Below are 17267 nucleotides of genomic sequence, written 5' to 3'. Positions count from 1 at the left end.
TTGAAAAATACTATTAATACTATTACTATTTCTTCATTTTTACAGTGCAAATATTTGTAATATAAAGTGAGCACTGTGTACTTTGTCTTCTGTGTTGTAATTGAAATCAACATATCTGAAAATGTAGAAGAAATATCCAAAATATGTAATACATTTCAATTAGTATTCTATTGTTTCACGAAGCAATTAAAACTGCAATTAATCGCAACTAATTTTTTTAATCGTGATTAATTTTTGAGTTAATCGCATGAGTGAACTGCAATTAATCAATAGCCCTACTTTAAACTCATTTAGGTTGTCAAGGTAGATATTAGTTGCATTTCACTTTTTTTTTTTAAGCCTCATTACTTTTAATCACTTAAAAATCTCTCTTTTGGTAGTTAACACACTTGTTTTATTGTTTTATCTAAACCAGTGCGTTTGGACTGAAGAGTTTGGGAACCTCCATTTGGGAAATTAGGATTTCTGCATATCATTTTCTATTAATAAAATGATGGACTTTCTATGAGCTTTTATTGTCCAGAAGGAGAGAGCGGGCCAGTACCAGACACATTTCTGGGGACAAATCTGGGAGTGGGAGTTTGCTGGTGTTAGTCTGCAGAATAATTCATGGGTGGCTGGCTGCACTCACAGAATGCAGCTGGGAGTAATTTACATGCTGGAGACTGGGTGTGAGCAGAGCAGGAGTGGTTGCTTTCAGAGCGAAGCAGTATAAAAGGGACTCCAGGCTGGAGAACTGAGGGGACACAGCTGTTCAGCAGTCCAGGTTGCAGCCTGGGTAATGTCACAATTTCACCCCGGAGTCTAACCCATTTTAAAATCGATTCAGGTTTCCAAGCCAGCTGTACCAGTGCAGCAGCCTGGCAGCCGAAGCCAGCTCAACTCTGAGTGAACTGTGTAGGCCAGAGGTGGCCAAACTACGTCCTGCGGGCCACATCCAGCCCGTGGGACCGTCCTGCCCAGCCCCTGAGCTCCCGGCTGGGGAGGCTAGCCCCCGGCCCCCCTGCTGGGCAGCGCGGGCGGCGTGCCTGGCTCTGGCTGCTCTGAGCAGCATGGTAAGGGACGGGGAGTGTGGGGGGGCAGTTGGATAAGGGGGCAGGGGGTCCCGGGGGCAGTCAGGGGACAGGGGGTGGTTGGATAGGCATGGGAGTCCTGGAGCGGGGGGGCTGTCAGGAGGCAGGGGTGTGGATAGGGGTCAGAGCAGTCAGGGGACAGGGAGCAAGGGGGGTTGGATAGGGGGTGGGGTCCCAGGGGGTGGCAATAGGGGTCAGGGCAGTCAGGGGACAAGGGAGGTTTGATGGGGCTGAGGTTCTGGGGTTGGGGGTGGTCAGGGGGTTGGATAGGCATGGGAGTCCCGGGGGGTCTGTCTGCGGGCAGAGGTGTGGACAGGGGTTGGGGCAGTCAGGGGACAGGGAGGGGTTGGATAGGAGATGGAGTCTGGGGAGGCGGTTAGGGGTGGGGGTCCCAGGAGGGGGCAGTCAGGGGACAAGGAGCAGGGGGGGTTGGATGGGTTGGGGGATCTGAGGGTGGCAGTCGGGGGGGCGTGAAGTGGGAGGGGGCGGATAGGGGGCAGGGGCCAGGCTGTTTGGGGAGACACAGGCTTCCCTACCCAGCCCTCCGTAAAGTTTCACAACACCAATGTGGCCCTCGGGCCAAAAAGTTTGCCCACCCCGGTGTAGGCCAAGCCAGGCTGCGGACAGAGCAGGCTTTTAGGAACGTTCAACTGGTTTTTACCCCCATTCAGAGCTGAGAGGAGAGGACACAGCTCACGCACAAGACCAGGCTCATGCGAATGGCTGGGCCATCCATGGAGAGGCAAAACGCCATCCAGGGAGAGCAACGTGGTCTCCTTTCCACTCCTCCTCTGCCTGAATGGCCCCAGTGCAAACTGAACTCCGACTATGGGTGGTACAACAATTCGTGCTCCATCCCATAATAGTCCCAGCAATCTGCAGCTGCCGGAGCTTGCTGGTTCCTTTGTGGGCAGGGCTGGCTCCTTCTGGTATCAGTCTGGGCTGGCTGCAGAAGGAGCGGGGGAAGGGACTAGTTCACAGGATCCTTTTACACTAATACCTAGCACTGACCTTTGAAACGTATACTGTAAAAGAGGTTTACAGCTGTACATTGATCAATCCACAAAGGTGGGGATGCTCTGTTAGCTCCTATCTAGTCCCCTCCTGGGGGGTCATAGCCAAGGCTTTGGGCAGAGTGCAGATGATGGCTAAGGTCCCAACTCCTGTAAAATTGCAGCCACTTTGGAAGTAGGCTGCCTGATCCAGTTCTATCTGTGGTGTAGACAGGCCTATCCTGTCTCCTTCACTCACTCATGGGGCCCAGGATGCCCCTGGCGAGGACTGGTCTCTAATGGTAGTTTCTGAAATATTTCACCCCTTCTCCACTGGTTGCTAGTGCAGTAGCAGCCTGAGTGGCACAATTCTTAGAAGTGCCAACCTCCCCTTACAATACCTGGATTTACAGCTGGGCACACCTTTGGGCCACACCCTGGGATCAAGGCATTTCCAGGGAGCTCTAGGCACTGCTGAAGGGACTGGCCTTGCCAGAGGGTTCAATGGCTCTGGGTACAAGAGAGGGGGTACAATCTACTCTCTAGTCGCAGTGAAGCAAGAGTCAGGAGACTGGGTCCATTCTGGTTGGGCCAGCCTGCAGCTCAAGGCTTCAAAGACAGCAGGGCTCGATCATCTAGGTGGTGCCCTGCGCTATGGAGGTCAGAGCGCGAGACAAGACACACAGATGTCCACACGAAGCTCTCCCTCTGGACCCTGCGGTGCATCCTGCTAGAGGTGCCCATCCGCTAGCCCACGCAGTCACCACATGAGGCTTGCCAGCTGTGCTCTGAGGGAGCACATGAGGGTGCAGAGCCCTGGGGAAGGGAGTGTTAGCAAGGGGGTCACAATGCCACTGGGGAAGCTTTGGTGCTTTACAGTCTGCACGTGATGGGACCCAGGGAAACCGCTGACCCAGACGGCAATCCTGCCGTGCCTGCTCCTCTCTCCTCTGAAGCAGCTACCCCCATGGATCTAGCTGTCAGCAATGCGTTGCCATAACAATTCTCCCCCCATTTCCACCCCTCAGCATGCCTCAATGCTGTTCTGCCTCACTCCTTTGTCTCAGCTCCCGCGAGCTGCCTGTCCCCTCCACAGAGCCCCCCGCCCACCCCCCCATGTGGGGCTGGCTCCACACGGCCCCACTTGGGGTTCAGCAGCCGCATTGCACTCCCACCCATGGGACACCCTAACCCCCTCACCCCCCCGTCACGTCACCAGCGTCCCGGCAAGGTCAGTGCCCTGGGCAGCCTGCAGCAGGTGCTTTCCCCTCCACCCAGTCTATGCCCTGGCAGCCCGGCCACTAGATGGCACAAAGAGCAGGGCACATAGCACTTCACGCGCATCAGATGCCATCTTAACGTCCCAAAACCCATTCAGCCAATTCTGCCTCGTCCCAGTAGCAGATGTGATGGAAAACTGAGGTCCTGACCCCTACCTGTCATTACAGGCCTGGGGCATTTTCCATATGAGACAGGGTGTTAACCAGATTTCAGTGTAAATGATTCTGTTCTGCTGCCCTCAATCCCACTGGGGCTTGAACTGGATACAAGACCTTCCTTCCCTTCCCGTCCTAAACACTGCTGAATAGTACTGCTGCGTCCTGTTACACAGCTGCTGCCTTCCACCCCAGGGGTAGCTGCATATCAGTGGTGAGTAAAGTGAATCCTATCCATAGAACTATCATACAGATGGGAGAGGCGAGGGGAGGGCAGAGAGCATAGTTTGTAGCACTCGCTAATGTTGCTATGAACATCATTGACAAATAAGCTTAACAATTCATTAGACAGCCTCGCTCCCACTGCCCCTCCCCCCTGCTCACATGAGTCACTCAAACACTTGACCCCATTACAAAGGCTTCATGGTTACAGCTGATGGTTGGGAAACCTGGGTCCTGATCCAGGATGAGCCACTGACCTCAGGCAGGTCATGTGACTTCCTTGGAACACCATCAACCAGGCTTTAAAAGGGGCTAAAAATAAAGATGGGCCCGAGCTGCAGAATTAAGGTCTGGACCTAACTGCAGACATTTGCGAAGTTCAGGGCTGTCCAGCTCCAGAGTTTGGTTCACAGCCAGCACCCCTGCAAAGCAGGGGGCAGGGGGGAAGGGCCCTGCAGGACAGAACACCCTGTGCAAACAGAAAGAAACCCGGACAATCAGCGGATCGACATCTGAGCTGAACTCATCTGGACACCCCAAGCCCCCCAGTGTGGGTGTCAATCTGATTCCAGCCTGCCCCAGGACTGGAGGGTGTCAGCTCCACATGCCAAGAGGCCATTCAGGGACACAGAACAGGTCAGAGCTTTGTTCCCATCTCCCTGGACTGTGGGTATTAAATCTCATCTGTCTAAGCACCCCAGGGCCTCATGAAAGGAGCACACTCTGCCTGTGAACACAGCGGTCCTGTGCTGAACAGTGCAGATCCTCATGCAGTGGGGATGCTGTACTCGAGTGGGTGCCAACACACAGGGCTGCGCTCCCCAGGTCCTTTGGGAAAGGGCTGGCCTAACATCCTGCATGGGACAATTTGGGTTTATGTCCCTCCCGATTCCCATGGTGTGAGGATTACAACTGGGACCTGTCGGATGGGGCAATCAGAAAGCAGGAAAGATGGGGGTGGCAAGCAGACCCATGGAGCATCACGCACTTTAGATACAGAGTTGGTTTTGGCCCAAACAGCAGGTCAAGGGACAAATGCGTAAGACCAGGGTCCTTGATACTCAGTCTGCCCGCACAAACAGAGATGGCAGCCTAGGTGTGGAACTAGGGGTGCTGCGGGTTCTGCTGCCCCCCTGGCTTGACGTGGTTTGCATCACAGACAGAGTTTGCTGTTTGGTCCAGTGGCTCTCAGCACCCCTGGATGGCAGGGCACAGGGGTATGTCATGTATGGTGGCAGCAAGACAGCAGATCACACCAATTAACTGGATCCAATATGGCAAATCTTGTGTTGCAATGGCTGCCAGCCATTACTGCCCAGACCCCAGACAGCGTAGCCCGCTGGGGATATCCCAGCTCGGTGTGCTGGAGTTCGTGTACAGCCTGTACCGACCAAGGCGAGACTCTCCCCTCTGCCCTGAGCGGTTTCTTTTCTATTTCCCACCTGGTACGAGCATCCTTACAGTCCCATGGGCGGGCGCCCTTCCCCAGACAAGGCACACAGGTGACCAAACTTGTCTAAGGCGGCAATGGCCCCACAGGTGAAGCTGGCCCAGGGGGACACGAATGGAAAGCGGAGTGCAGGCTGCCCGTGTCCATGTCAGCGCCATGCAGAGGGGAAGAGTCGGGGGGGGTGGGGAGCGGGAATTCTTACCGACACCTCCCCTCTCCCCCAACCTCCCCAGGGCAAAGGGCCCAAGGCAGCCGGCAGGCATTAGCATCTGTGCTGGGAGGGACTGAGTACAAGGAAAGACGGTAAATAAGGGATCTGAAGAGACTGAGCCAGATGCTCCGGCCCTAGAGCGAGGGGCAGCAGCGTAAAGCCCTAGGATAGAAGGCGTGTAGTAGCACCGAATCGAGAGGGCGGGTCAGTCACACAGGCCACATGCTGCAATGGCAGGCCCACAGGCCACTCTGAACTATCCCATCAGAGACAGCTCAGGAAGTGTGGACGGTCCTTAGCCTCCATGGGGCTTGGAGCACTCCACTAGGGAGAATCATTCTTCTCTTTTCGGAAGGTGGGAGTGGGGGAGAGGGAGGTGTAGAATCCCAAGTCCCAGACTGAGGGGTGTCTGAACAGGGGTGGGAGGAGGCAGACAGATCCCAAAGCAGAGCATCGAGTACCCAAAAGCAGCAGTGCTGGGAACAGAGAGACAAAGACAGGACAATGCAGGGGGTAGAACAGCTACAATTAAAATCTGGTGACTGTTTCTGGAGTGTGACAGCAGGTCTGGGCATGAGGGGGGTCACCTCTCCCTCCAGCCCCAACCTGTGCCATCCAAGATGTGTAAACATGAACTGGACACCTCTGTCGCTGGGCACGAATGGCCCAGACAGCGTAATCCCTGCTCCTCTGGGAAGGATACGAAGCGTGCTGTGCTCCAGAATTGTGCCATGGTGCATTGCCAGAGACATCAGACAGATCCAGGGGCCAGCACCAGGCCATGCAAACTAGACTGGGCAAAATGCTACCAAGTATGCTATAGGGACCAGCCCTGTCCCAGTTCCTCCACCCCTCACTTCTAGGAGCACGCAGCAATGAATCATCACACACCTAGGGTTGCCAACTTTCTACTCACAAAACCAAACACCCTTGCCCCACCCCTGCCCCTTCTGCAAGGCCCTGCCCTGGCTCACTCCATCCCCTGCAACCTCCCCGTCGCTCGCTCTCCCCACCCTTACTCACTCATTTTCACCAGGCTGGCTCAGGGGGTTGGGATGCTGGAGGGGGCTCCGGACTGGGTGGGTGGAGCTGAGGGGTTCAGAGTATGGGAGGGGGCTCCAGGCTGAGGCAGGGGGTTGGGGTGTGGTAGGGAGTATGGGCTCTGGGCTGGGAGTGAGGGTTCTGGGGTGAGACCAAAAATGAGGGGTTCAGGGTGCAGGAGAGTGCTTCAGGCTGGGATCAAGGGGTTTGGAGGGTGGGAGGGAGATCAGGGCTTGGGCAGGGGTTTGGGTGCAGAGGGCTCAGGGGTGCAGACTCCAGATGGCGCTTACGTCAAACAGCTCCCAGAAGCAGTGACATGTCCCCACTCCAGCTCCTACGTGGAGGCGTGGCCAGGCGGCTCTGCGCTCTGCCCCGTGCGTAGGCACCACCCCGCAGCTCCCATTGTCTGCAGTTCCCACCCAATGGGAGCTGGTGCTTGGGGCAGGGGCAGCATGTGGAGCCCCCTGGTTGCCCCTACACCTAGGAGCTGTATGGGGGACATGCCGCTGCTTCCGGGAGTCACGCGGAGCCACAGCAGGCAGGGAGCCTGCCTTAGCCCCTCTGCACTGCTGACTGGACTTTAAACGTCCCGGTCAGCAGTGCTGACCAGAGCAGCCAGGCTCCCTTTTCGATTGGGTGTTGCAGTCGAAAACCGGACACCTGGCAACCCTATACACAGCCCACTCTGGGCAGAGTTTAGTCATCCTCCCATTAGAGCACGATTCCATAGGAGCCGCCAGAGCCCGTCAGCCCAGGAGCCTGTCTCTGACCATGGCCTGCCTAGCAGAAGGCAGATGCAAGAAAAAAGGGGTTACTCACCTCTCCTAGCTCCTTCTCCCTAAACACAGGGCCCCTCCAGTGTCCCCCTTTAGGAGTCATGTGCCTGGGACCCGTAGCCACTTTCTCGCTAACAATTGGGCATGCAGGCCTGTCCTTCAAACCCTTCCTGCCCTCAGGTCAAGGGTATAAATAAGGCCTGCTCCCACCAGCGATCCTCAGTTCCTCTCTGCCCCCAAAGCGCACCTGAAGTGTGTGGGGTGGGGGGGGAGTGAGATCAGCATGGCTCTGCAGCACCAATGTATCCAGAGCACAGGAGGTAATTCAGCCCCTTTCCTCCTTTGCGAGCGGCCTCCGCCGAGCTCCACAACAGGACATTAGCTAGCAGGGGCCTCCCAAGGAAGCAGGCCAAGGAGGTCAGTCAGCCACAAGCACTGCCCTCCCAAACCCAGCAACTGCTTTGGCTGCAGGGTCAAGAGAGTGGGGCCTGTAAAGATGTGGCCTGAGCCCACATGGCAGGCCTGCAGATCTCAGATCTGGGCACAGTGTGGACACTACTGTGTCCCTGTGGAGGGAGCCCAGGACATCTTGGCATGAGGACGCTCGTGAATTTGTACCATACGTGATCGGATAGACTCCCTAATCCGTTCAGAGGAGTTTTGAGCAGCAAGAGCCTAACTGGTGGATTTTTCATCCAGGGCAATAAATGGCCTGTTACACTTCCTAAAAGACTTAGTTCTGTCCGGATAACACTAACCTGGCCACGTGTACACCCAGAGCGCAGAGCCTGATCTCCCCAGGGTAACTATGAAGCCTCAGAGAAATGCAAGACGACGACCACTGACTCAAACGGAAATCCGAGACTACCTTACTCAGGAACTTAGGGTGAGGTGTCAGCACTGCTTTCCCTGGACGAAGGACAGCCCACAGCCCACCTGGCCAGCAGAGTCTGCAACTGGGAAGCCCTCCCAGCTGAGGTGAACACCAGCAGGAAGGAGACGCTCAGGGAGCAGTGCAAAAGACAGCAAGATCCCAAGGACTCAAAGGACCCTTCCCAGGTGTTTGTTGAGCACCAAATTCAAGGCACAAGGCTCTGCAGGCTCCCTGATTGGAACCCCAGTGCAGGAAGCCTGAGCAGTTGCCACGGACAGCTTCAGAGACAGACAAGAGAACACTTCCACAGAGCTACACACAAGTATGGGGGTTAAACCATGCACCAAGGTAAAGTGAGAAAAGGCTCCCAGACCACTTGGCTTAGCTCTGGTGGACAAAGAGGAACTGGGGACAATTGTGGGGGGCTAGGGGGGCCGTTTATACCCTTGGCCCAAGGACCAGAGTGGGCTGGAAGAACAGACCTACACCTCCAGCTGTCAGTGCTTGGAGAGTTTCCATCATCACAAACACCTGCTGTGCTGGAGCATCGGGGAGGCATGTGCACAGAGATGCACAAAATGGACAAATATGTAATAACCTGCCCATGGGGTAATCAAGGCAGTCAGTGGTTGGCTCGTGCCCTGAAGCAGAATGGAGGAGCGCAAGAACGAGGGGGCCCCAACCACACAGACTCACTGAAGAGCCCATGGCATTTTCTGTAAAGTGCTGGGGTATTAACCCTGCTGTCCCGGCTAAAATTCCATCTCACATCATACCATGTCACCACCCCACATTCCCATTGCAACTTCATCTGGATACAAGATTCGCCTTCATTTCTCATCCTACATTCATGGAGAGTTGCTCTGAACTGTTCATCAGCTACCAGGTTTCACACAAGAGGTGGCTGCATTGCTGTGGTAGGAAAGGACTTGCTACATATTGGACTTCATTTTCCTTTTCTTGCACTGCTGAGAGTCAGGAGTGGCTTCACTGAAGTTAATGGAGTTACACCAGTGTACATGAGGCCTTGTCTACACTACAATGGGTGTCACCACTGGGTGCAGCTGTATGTGGTTTAGCTGCAAGTGTAGACGAGGACACAGAACTAACTCAGGCCCCAGAGGACTACCCCCTTAAATCAGATCATAGGAACACAAAGCCCCACCGTGGGGAGCAACCTTCCTAATCAAACAACTAGAATGGACAGGGTCTGAAAAAGTGGGCATTAGCCAGCAAAAGCGAAGGAAAATCCCCTCCTATCAGCTGTCAAACCCAGCCCTGCAACAGCCAAATAATAGCCCCACGGAGCCTACCAGTACCATCCTAATGATCTCCTTGAGGCGCTCTCTCTCCCTGGCTCCCAGTGCTGTAAGAATAGCCTGTCAGGGGCTTGCATTCTGCAGGAGCCCACACAGCTGCCCGGAGAGACTCAAAGTCTAAGTCTGGCCACTGGGGTTCCCCTGGCCAGACACACAAGTGAAAGCTAGTTAACATCAGCAGCTCATATTACCATCCCTCCTCCCCAGACGGGCCTTCTGTGCTGGAGCAAGCCTCTGCTGCGCACACGCACTCAGTCCTGAAGAGACCCTGTCATTTCAGATGGCTTACATCAATAGCTCAGGGCGATGGTCCTGGGCAAGGCAGCACAGACTATGGAGCCGAGTGCATTCCCAGCCCTCTGGAGAGCACAGGCATATCCCTTGCCTTTCTACTAGGCGGCAGAAGTGCCCCAATCTCACTTGCTCCCCAGGGCCAGGCACGTAACTAGGAGTAAGTCACACACTTGTGGGGCTTTGTTTAAAGCAACCAGCACCTGAATGACTGGCAGGGGTTCTCTGTCTCACACCTGGTGCCCCAGAATCAGTCTGCGCTCCACCTGGCACCAAACCCACTGAGCTTTCACAGCAAGCTATACCTGCGACATGCAGAATGCGCCCTGGCAGCAAGACAAGGTCCTTCACTTGAACCTTTGATCAATCCTCTGCCCACTGAGGGGCCTTCCATCCAGGGAGCTCAAGCTGCGTTAAGCCTCCCCACACCAGTAAAGAGAATCACTTCAGACACCAACTAAGCACAGCCACCCACATCCAGGAGAAGCCTCTCTCCACCAGGGAGATGTGATACTGAAAGAATGCAATTAGCCCAGCTGGAATTTGGCCAGAAAATCAGGGTTAACTCTTCAGCTCTTGGATAAAGTGCAGTGGGGTCTTCACCGATTGCTGGGGTTTCCATCACACCTAACAGCAGGCCTGGGACGTCCGGTCACTACCCAGAAGCACAGCCTGCTGAGTTACTAACACCACTTCCTGCAGCACCTGGGTTTTCTTTGCAGGCCTTCCATCCGAGGACTGGCCCATCAAGACCCAGTTTAGTGTAGGAGCTCGACCCAGGCCACAGCTGAAGTGAGTATAGCTGCAGGCCACAGGACAGATATGACAGAAGCCTGTGAAATGCAGGGTGTGTGAGCCCAGCTGATTTCCGTTCTGGGGACTCAAAACCAGCTGAAGAAGCTGAAAGAAACAAGGGAAAGGGAATTGTTTATTGATAGCTGACCACAGGACGTGCAAGGTGAATGGAGGCTAGGAAGGAGAAAAACTTTCAAGGAGTCGTCGCCCCTGGATACCGCCAGGAAATACCAGGTCTCCAGCAACGCTCAAGCTCTGTTAGGCCCTGGGCCGCAAGGTACTTCCCCAGGACCCTCAGAAGCCTACAGCGGTTCTTTGGTTCCCCCGCTCTTAGCACAAGCCGAGTGGGAAAAGGTAGAGGACACAGCCCACGCAAATCAGGTGGAGGGTAAGAGACCATCTGGAAGGCGGGTTCCAGGAAGTAGAACGGCCAGGCAGCGTGGATAGCAGTAAGGGTAGGAGACTGGGAGACCCAGGCAGCCTATTCTCTAGCATAGGGGCAAAAAATTCAGACATGACCCATGGTGGTAAGGAATTAAGCAGAATTCCTCTCCTGGTCAGGTCCCCCCTCTGATTGGCCAATGACATCAGCTTCCATCCTCACTTATTATGTTTTCAAACAAGCACCTTCGTGCTCTCTCCTTTGCTGTCCCTCATGCTTTGGAGGAGCTTTCTGCAAGCATCCACAAAGCGGCTTCTTTATCTTCCTTCAAACTCTCCTTTGCTGTGGTGCCTACAAACAACCTGGCAATGTTTAGGCTGCTGGTGCGCTGAGACCATCACCTGACCACGACTGTCTCAGGATTTCTTCATACTCTCCTACCTATCCATCTATCGTCTTACACTTGGACTGTACGTTCTTCGAGGCAGGACCTGCTACAATGGGGTTCTCGTCCACAGCTAGGGCTCTCTGGGGTGCTACAGTTATACAAATAATATCCACCAACTCTAACAATACAGAGAGCCATGGGAGGACTATAGAGACTTTGGGAAAGTGATCTCAGCACAACTCATCTTCTCAGAGATCCTTCCAGCATTGAGGGCAGGTGAAGGCCTGGCAACTCAGCTGGTAGCTGAAGAAGGGTTTGGAGTCAAGGAGCATTGGCTTCCCTTCTACGGTGAGAGAAAAACATCCACTTGACCCAACGTCCAAGATTCAGGAGCGACCTGCCAGCTTGAGAAAGGAGAAGGGGTCAATCCAACCTGTGGGGGCTGTACAATAAACGCAGGGCAGAGAGAAAGCTGGGAATGAAACAGAAGTGGCTGCATGAGGGTAAGGAAGGAAATGAGCAGCAAACAGTGATATCCTCCGAAGACACCAAGAGCTGGGGCGAGAACAGGAAGAGCTCAGGAGCTCTTACGGAACAGGGGGAGGATCTAGTTGGTCTCACATGGCCTGGAAACGGGGGAAGGGCACAGGCAAGACACAGACAAAGCTACTACCACTACTCCTTCCTAACTGACCACAAGAGAAGAGGCAGATCAGCCATCAAGGGCAGACTGTTCCTCTTCCCAGTTTGCCAGCAAGCCAACAGAGCTGAGCAGAAGTGCTAGACCCAGGAGTGCTGGTTTGACGCGGTTTCCACCATATCCAGGGTTCACAGTTTGGTTCAATGGCTCTCAGCACCCCCACTGTACAAATTGTTCCAGCACCTCTGGAGCGGAGGGAGTCCCAGCTCACACAGCAGAGCCCAAAGCAGATTTCTCACCACCAGCTGGAAGCGCCAGAGTCTCAATACCGTGTTGTTCTCCATCCTCCCGGCTTTCCTTAGAGCAACAATTCTCAAACTTGAGCAACCCGAGGACCCCCATTTTGACTTAAAATTTTTTTAAGACCTCCAACCGCCCCGCTCAGTCCCAGGCCCCTCCCGCCCATTTCCCACCCTTCCCCACTTCTTTCTGCCCCATTCCCCGAGCACACCCCATCCCCACTCGTCCCCCTCCTGAACAGCTGTTCCCCGGTGTGCAGGAGGCATTGGGAGGAAGGAGAGGAGTGGATCAGCAAGGCCTGCAGACCCCCTGGAGTACCCTCGCAGACCCCAGTTTGAGAAACACTGCCTTAGAGCAATGCTCCAATGAGAGAGGAAAAGAAAACTCTCCCCAGAGGGGACAAGAAACAAGCTGAGTCAGTGACAAAGCTGAAATGCATCTATAGAGCTGCCCTAGGTGTTAAAGGAACCTGGAGCTTCAGCCAAGGAACTGTTGCTGCAGCTCCCTGCAGCACAGGCTCCAGAGAGCAGCTAGCTCGCAGGAGACTTCTGAACAGCCAGGCCCAGAGAGACAGCTCCCCAGACCCTGCGCACACCACAGCTACACAAAAATATATGGAGCACTCGAGCCAGGAGAGTCTAGGTATGAGAAAACACAGGACCCTAGCAGTAAGCCAGCGAGGAGACAGTCAGGGAGCAGGAGCAGCTCCTTTGCTCCTCTGTCCGAGACCTTGTGGTGACCGGATGATGCTTACCAGGGGCCACCACAGTCTAATGCAAGGCCAGCAAGACCTAGACTTTTGAACAGATACCGTGCCTGTGGATAAAGTGTAGTGCTCTGCCCATCCAGTTTCTGAACTAAGGACAGTCACAACATACAGACTAGGTTTCAGAGTAGCAGCCGTGTTAGTCTGTATTCGCAAAAAGAAAAGGAGTACTTGTGGCACCCTAGAGACGAACCAATTTATTTGAGCATGAGCTTTCATGAGCTACAGCTCACTTCATCCGATGCATTCAGTGGATGAAGTGAGCTGTAGCTCACGAAAGCTTATGCTCAAATATACAGACTAGGGTGACCAGACAGCAAATATGAAAAATTGGGATAGGGGGTGGGGGGGGTAATAGGAACCTATATAAGAAAAAGACCCAAAAATCAGGACTGTCCCTATAAAATCAGGACATCTGGTCATAGAATCATAGATGGTCACCCTAATACAGACTGTGGCTGCCCTTATTGCAATATGGACTGTGGTTTTCAAGAGACTACAGATCCCAGCATGCAATGGGGTAAACTAGGCAGCTCAGATATTAAAATGAAGCATTGCATGCTGGGACATGTAGTCTCCAGTAGAGCTCTCTGGCGGCTCCTGAAAGACTAACCGATTTATTTGGGCATAAGCTTTCGTGAGTAAAAAACCCACTTCTTCAGTTGCATCTGAAGAAGTGGGGTTTTACCCACAAAAGCTTATGCCCAAATAAATCGGTTAGTCTTTAAGGAGCCACCGAACTCCTTGTTATTTTTGTGGATACAGACTAACAGGGCGACCCCCTGATACAGAAGAGCTCTGTGGATCTTATACTAGACATGCGCCAGAATCACCCCTGCTTTACCGCTATTCGGTGAACTGAAGCTAAACAACAAGGAAATAAGGTTTTATGAGCAAACTTCATCATTCCAATCCCAGAGCCCTTTCGAAGGGAACACCTTAGACTATGGCACGACAGCGACACCCCAGTGCTGATTTTTCACACTTGCTGTCTGGTCACCCGATCAGATGGTGACAGTCTTCAGTCACGACCAAGCAAAGCTGAGTTTGAACTTGTGACCTTGAGGTGAAAGGCCGCATGTCCCATTCCCAGTTCTGAAGTGCATGAACCAGATAACTTCAGCAGCAACAGTGAGGACATAACCTGATTAGCAAGGCCTGGAAACAGCACAGCTCATTTCAAGTCAAATCCAGTTCTTACCTGCAGCCTCTGCTCAAGGGAATCAGATCACCACAAAACCCTGTGAAAGAAAAGCAACACGAGTCTGTATGGAAGCTACAAACCCTCTCCTCTCACCACTGCCTCCATTCTTGCCTCACCTCAAAATCCCCCCTGAAAGTGCTTCACTCCCCCATGATTGGGGTTCATGTACTCCACCCCAGTCCACCCCCAGCCTCGCCATAATCCTGGGAAATTAGTGTGGGGGCAGGAAGACTGTGTAATGCATGAACTCCTCCCTGCAGATTCTGTGTAGGTGCTCCCCATCACCACCTGATTTGGGGGTTCACCCCTCAAAATCTGATTCATCAGATCCCCACACTCCTCCATTTGGGGTTCACCCAAGCCCCATTACCGCCAGGGGCCTCCCCCCTGAGGACAGGGTTCACCCCAGTCCCATTACTCCCCGAGGTGTTGTCCCCCCCGACGGCAGGGTACACCTCAGCCCCATTACCCCCCTCCCAGGTCACCCCTGACCACAGAGCTCACCCCAGCCCCATTATCCCCAGGGCGCCAAACCAGGCAGGGATCACCCCAGCGCCATGACCCGCCGGGGTCTCACCCACCAACGGCAGGGTTCACTCCAGCCCCACTATCCCCAGACCTCACCCCCGCCCCCAGGCGGGGTTCACCCCAGCCCCATTATCCCCAGGCTTTACCCCGCCCCCAACATCAGGTTCACCCCAGCCCCACTATCCCCAGACCTCGCCCCCCGCAGACGGGGTTCACCCCGCCCCATTATTCCCAGGCGTCACCCCTCCCGACATCAGGGTCACCCCGCCCCATTATTCCCAGGCATCACCCCTCCCGACATCAGGGTCACCCCGCCCCATTATCCCCAGGCGTCACCCCCCCCGACATCAGGGTCACCCCGCCCCATTATCCCCAGGCGTCACCCCCCCCCCCGACATCAGGGTCACCCCGCCCCATTATCCCCAGGCGTCACCCCCCCCCCGACATCAGGGTCACCCCGCCCCATTATCCCCAGGCGTCACCCCCCCCCCCGACATCAGGGTCACCCCGCCCCATTATCCCCAGGCGTCACCCCCCCCACATCAGGGTCACCCCCCCCCGATATCAGGGTCACCCCGCCCCATTATCCCCAGGCGTCACCCCCCCCCGACATCAGGGTCACCCCGCCCCATTATCCCCAGGCGTCACCCCCCCCCCCGACATCAGGGTCACCCCGCCCCATTATCCCCAGGCGTCACCCCCCCCCCCACATCAGGGTCACCCCGCCCCATTATCCCCAGGCGTCACCCCCCCCCACATCAGGGTCACCCCGCCCCATTATCCCCAGGCGTCACCCCCCCCACATCAGGGTCACCCCCCCCGACATCAGGGTCACCCCGCCCCATTATCCCCAGGCGTCACCCCCCCCCACATCAGGGTCACCCCGCCCCATTATCCCCAGGCATCACACACACACCCCGACATCAGGGTCACCCCCCCCCCGACATCAGGGTCGCCCCGCCCCACTATCGCCAGACCTCGGACCCCCAACCGCGTCTCTTCTTCTTCTCCCCCGGCCCGGCCCGGCGCCTCTCTCGGGACCCACCGACTCCGGCTCCGCAGCGCCCGCTGCCCGACGCCGACTGCCGAGCGCCGCCGAGAGGCTCCCCCAGCCGCTTCCGGGTCCAGACTCAGGCCCCGCCCCTAGTCCCGCCCCCTCTCCCTGACTGGCGGTTTTGACGCTGCGTGAGCCGGGCGCGGAGCCAACTCGGCCGCGCAGCCAATGGCAAGGCGCAGGGTGGTGACGTATACGGATAAGCCCGGCCTCTGCCCCGCCTCCTCCACGTGCGGTTCTGTGATGACAGCGGGGAAGGGGCGGGTCCAGGGCGAAGCGGCTCCTCATTGGTGGGAGGCCTAAGGGGCGGGTCCAGGGCCCGAGGGCCGAGGAGACGGCAGCGAACCCTGACCTTCACCGGGTGACCCTCCCCCCGCCCCCGCCCGCCCCTCCCCCTCCCCCGCCCCCGCCCGCCCCTCCCTCTACCCCAGCCCCTCCCCCCGCCCCCGACCGCCCCTCCCCCTCCCCCAGCCCTTCCCCCTCCCCCCGCCCCCGCCCGCCCCTCCCCCAACCCTTCCCCCTCCGCCCGCCCCCGCCCGTCCCTCCCCCTCCCCCCGCCCCCTCAACCCCTCCCTCTACCCCTCCCCCCGCCCCCTCAACCCCTCCCTCTACCCCAGCCCCTCCCCCCGGCCCCGACCGCCCCTCCCCCTCCCCCAGCTCTTCCCCTTCCCCCCGCCCCCGCCCGCCCCCTCAACCCCCCCTCTACCCCAGCCCCTCCCCCTCCCCCAGCCCTTCCCCCTCCCCCCGCCCCCGACCGCCCCTCCCCCAACCCTTCCCCCTCCCCCCGCCCCCGACCGCCCCTCCCCCCGCCCCCTCAACCCCTCCCTCTACCCCAGCCCCTCCCCCCGCCCCCGACTGCCCCTCCCCCTCAGCCCTTCCCCCTCCCCGCGCCCCCTCAACCCCTCCCTCTACCCCAGCCCCTCCCCCCGCCCCCGACTGCCCCTCCCCCTCAGCCCTTCCCCCTCCCCGCGCCCCCTCAACCCCTCCCTCTACCCCAGCCCCTCCCCCCGCCCCCGACTGCCCCTCCCCCTCAGCCCTTCCCCCTCCCCGCGCCCCCTCAACCCCTCCCTCTACCCCAGCCCCTCCCCCCGCCCCCGACTGCCCCTCCCCCTCAGCCCTTCCCCCTCCCCGCGCCCCCTCAACCCCTCCCTCTACCCCAGCCCCTCCCCCCGCCCCCGACTGCCCCTCCCCCTCAGCCCTTCCCCCTCCCCGCGCCCCCTCAACCCCTCCCTCTACCCCAGCCCCTCCCCCTCTCCCCGCCCCCGACCGCCCCTCCCCCTCCCCTTCCCCCCGCCCGCTCAACCCCTCCCTCTACCCCAGCCCCTCCCCCCGCCGCCGACCGCCCCTCCCCCTCCCCCAGCCCTTCCCCCTCCCCCCGCCCCCGACCGCCCCTCCCCCTCAGCCCCTCCCCCTCCCCCCACCGCCCCTCCCCCTCCCCTTCCCCCCGCCCCCGACCGCCCCTCCCCTCCCCCAGCCCTTCCCCCTCCCCCCGCCCCCGACCGCCCCTCCCCCTCAGCCCCTCCCC

General features: G+C 57.2%; 1 protein-coding gene across 7 annotated transcripts in view; it reads right to left on the bottom strand.

Annotated features, from left to right (window-relative positions):
* Positions 1-15808, bottom strand: part of ATOSB (atos homolog B) — a 72143-nt gene extending 56335 nt beyond the window's left edge. For 6 of the 7 annotated variants that reach the window (XM_073343309.1, XM_073343308.1, XM_073343316.1 and 3 more), the window contains exons 1-2: positions 15666-15808; positions 14158-14197 (exon numbers count right to left, since the gene is read on the bottom strand). The gene's annotated coding sequence lies outside the window, so the exon portion shown is untranslated. The remainder of the gene's footprint in view (positions 1-14157; positions 14198-15665) is intronic. The other variant, XM_073343311.2, reaches the window with a different exon arrangement.
* Between the last annotated feature and the right edge of the window lie 1459 nt (positions 15809-17267).

The sequence above is a fragment of the Lepidochelys kempii genome, chromosome 5 (assembly GCF_965140285.1).
Source record: "Lepidochelys kempii isolate rLepKem1 chromosome 5, rLepKem1.hap1, whole genome shotgun sequence".
Classification (NCBI taxonomy): domain Eukaryota; kingdom Metazoa; phylum Chordata; order Testudines; family Cheloniidae; genus Lepidochelys; species Lepidochelys kempii.
Note: the sequence above shows the minus strand (reverse complement) of the source record. Positions and strands in the feature narration are given on the sequence as shown.